A 3816-nucleotide genomic window follows, 5' to 3' on the forward strand; every position below is an offset into this window, starting at 1 on the left:
AGGGAAAGAAAATAAATGTTTAGTTTTCAATAATCCTAAAGCAAATACATATCCAGCAATACCTCTGAATAAGTACTCACCATTTTTTCTATAAAGTATCAATGTGTAGGTTACCCCCAAAAATGTTTTTAACATACATAATAAAACTTTAAGATTTGAAACAATATACAAAACTAAAAAATAAAATTTAGCTTTTAAAACAAAGTAAACTCATACTGTATTGCAATTATCACTGATCATCAATACAGTTTTAAAAGTTCTCATATATTAAGTACATCCACAGTCCAATAATTACTTATCATAGTGATTTTAATAACGCCAAAAACTAAGCCTTTCCATTTTATGTTATTTTGCCCCTTCTAGTATTCCCCCTTTGGGAAGATGCTTTTGTAGAAATAATTTAGGTTTAGTCTAGTTATCTGCAGGTTTATTTTAGCTGAAAACAGAGTACTTAAACACTAAGTTGTAACCTTCTCTTTTCTGCCCTGTGTCTCCTTTCTCCATTAAAGATACCACAAGTTACTAAGTGGCAGAACTAGAAAACCCAATTATTTTGGACTTCATTTTTCCTTACGACTCTTTTCCTAACTGGTTATTGTTTTCAATTTACTTCTTAATATAACTCATACTATTTTGCCAGCCTACTGACCTAACATCCTACCAATCCAAGCCTCGGCTAACTCCAGACAAGCAGGAACTACCCAATCCTCCCCTCACCTGCCACCCTATCAGTTAATTGTTTGGACTTACTCTTGTGAAAACCGTGCAGCTAGTTAATGCCATCCTATAATCTTACTCCCATTCAAACATTTTCTCTGTGCCCCTATCCTTCTTCCACAATAGAGATACTGCCCAGCATCTCAAACATCTTCACTGAAAACTTTCCTTGACCTCCTCAGATAATGAAAATGGTAGATCTACTCCTTTCCCAAGGACAGCACTTCCCTGAAGCCTTCTCAGATACAGGTTGCTTCTTCTCCCACACCTCATAAACTCTAGTTCAGGCGGTAGAGTTAGTGTTTACAAATGCTATGAGATCATTACTCCTCTCTCAATTATAAACACCTCTTCTTTTGAGGGAGATCAAACCCTGCCCCAACCATCCTAGCTCCTTTCCTAATATCCACTGACCTCCTGATAGTATCCAACTATTTCTGACTCTTTTATGCCAAATCTTTCCACAGTAATGGGTAATTCCACAGATATAAAATGTAGATGACATAGCCATACTTTTAGCCCAGTGATTTCTCAGTAGATGAGGAGTGGGTTGGAACGAGGAAAGAAGTCTACTTAGATAGACACAATTATCTGGGAGGGAGTTCCCTGGTGGCCTAGTGGTTAGGATGCCGGGCTTTCACTGCCATGGCCTGGGTTCAATCTCTGGTCGGGGAACTGAGATCCTGCAAGTCACGTGGCATAGTCAAAAAAAAAGAAAAAAAAAAGAACATCACTAAATATAACTACATAGGTAAATATAAAAGTTAAAAAAATATTATCTGGGAAGGGGAATTCCCTGGCAGTCCAGTGGTTAGGGCTCCAGGCTCGATCCCTGGTTGGGGAACTATGATCATGCATGCCATGCGGTGCGGCCAAAATAAATAAATAAATTAATTTAAAAAAAAAAGAACAGTAAATTCTATGTTTAAAAAAAAAAAAGAATGGGGCTTCCCTGGTGGCACAGTGGTTGGAAGTCCGCCTGCTGATGCAGGGGACACGGGTTCGTGAACCGGTCCGGGGAGATCCCACATGCCGCGGAGCGGCTGGGCTCGTGAGCCATGGCCGCTGAGCCTGCGCGTCCGGAGTCTGTGCTCCACAATGGGAGAGGCCACAACAGTGAGAGGCCCGCATACCGCAAAAAAAATAAAGAATGATCTGGGAAGCTTTTAAAAACTAATCACACCGCTGAAAAAGGTCTAAAATTAACTGTGGTAATGGTTGTACAACTCTATGAATATACTAAAAACCACTGAACTATGCACTTTAAAATAGGCAAATTGTAGAGAATGTGATTTATATTTCAATAAAGGTGTTATAAGAAAACTAATCATCTGTTATTTATCGAGTGCAAAGGCAGAAAGAGACTGAGAACTATTTACCGAGCATCTCCATTCCCTAAATACTTAACTCCAACGATCTTTATTACTATTTCATTTTAGATACTCATTCTACTCCCTTGCCATAATTCCTACAATATAACCTGTTAATGTTCTTTCTCTGAAATATAAATTCACTCATTCAGCAAGTGTTTACTAAGTGCCTCCTATATGCAAAGCACTATGACAGGCACTGGGTATAGACTGGCGAGCAAACCATCTTTACTGATTCTGTAGAGCTTACAATATATGAGAGGAGGGATAGTGATAACAAAATAAATTACAATACAATGTAAGAACTAGATAGAGAGGGTATAAGGTGCTAAGAGAACACAAAGCAGGAGGTATTTGCTTACCAAACTCTTGAGCCATGAGGAAAGCATTCCTGAAAGAACACCTTCCTAGATGAGGATGAGCACATTAACCAGGTAAGAAGGGGGAGGATGCATGTTCCAAGAGAGCAGAACTCACTTGAGGAAATGAGAATAAAGACGTAAGGGGAGGAAGTGAAGCTAGAGGATGAGCAGGCATTTTAAGCAGGTAGTGCTAGAACAAGATTAAAGGATCACTTGAGTTGCAGTGTGGTTCTGAATGGAAACAGGGTGATAAGAGATAGGGGCTGTGGCAACACCCGAGGCAGAGACCTATCAGGAAGCTACACTGTCCAATAGAGATATAATGTGAGACAAAAATGAGAACCATAGATAATTTACAATTTTCTAGTAGCCACGTTTCTAAAAGGTAAAAAGAGATTAAATTAATTTTGATAATGCATTTAAACATATATTCAAAATAGTCATTTTAATGTAATCGATAATAAAAATTGTTGATGTGATTTTACATTCTTTGTTCATATTAAGTATAGAAAATTCAGTGTATATTTTGCACTTACAGCACATCTCAATTTGGACTAGTCACATGACCATGTCTACTGTATTGGACAGTTCAGGTCTAACTGAAAGATGATGGTGGACTGTATTTAAGGGAAGGCGGAGCAGGGATAAAGCAAAGCACAAAAACATCTGATATATTTAAGAGTTAAGACTAAACAGAGCTTGGTGATTCACTGTACTGAAGTACAGGGAGAAACAGTAGTTAAGAATTACATTCCCAGGTCTCTGTCTCCAGCAAGTACTTTTTATTGATCTAGGGAACCCAGGAAAAGAAAAAGATTTGGAGATGAAATGTTCAGTGTTACGTTGGTTGAATTTGAGACATTTAGGGGGGCAATGTTAAGTAGACAATGAGTGTGAAGTTGAGGAAAGAGAACTGGGCTGAAGACAGCTGTTAGGAATAATGATGATATGGTCAGTAACTGCATCTTTCCCAGAGGAAAGTATAAGTAAAGTAACTAAAGCAGAGCCTAGAGCACCATGAGGGGCACCAACATATAAGATACTGGCAGAAAAAAAACTGCTGAAAAGGGAACTAAGGCGTGGTCAGTCGAAAGGACAACCAGTAGAGCATGGTAACATAGACACCATGCAGATCTCTCACTTCATTGCTCCTACAAGACTTGCTCATTGGGCTTCCCTGGTGGCGCAGTGGTTGAGAGTCTGCCTGCTGATGCAGGGGACACGGGTTCGTGCCCTGGTCCCGGAAGATCCCACATGGGCCCGTGAGCCATGGCCGCTGCGCCTGCGCGTCCGGAGCCTGTGCTCCACAACGGCGGAGGCCACAACAGTGAGAGGCCCGCGTACCGCAAAAAAAAAAAAAAAAAAAA

General features: G+C 39.9%; 1 protein-coding gene across 5 annotated transcripts in view; it reads right to left on the reverse strand.

Moving 5' to 3' along the window:
• ERBIN (erbb2 interacting protein) overlaps positions 1 to 3816 on the reverse strand; it is a 106611-nt gene that overhangs the window by 29562 nt on the left and 73233 nt on the right. The window lies entirely within an intron of this gene.

Source organism: Lipotes vexillifer, unplaced genomic scaffold, assembly GCF_000442215.2.
Source record: "Lipotes vexillifer unplaced genomic scaffold, Lipotes_vexillifer_v1.1 scaffold241, whole genome shotgun sequence".
NCBI lineage: Eukaryota > Metazoa > Chordata > Mammalia > Artiodactyla > Lipotidae > Lipotes > Lipotes vexillifer.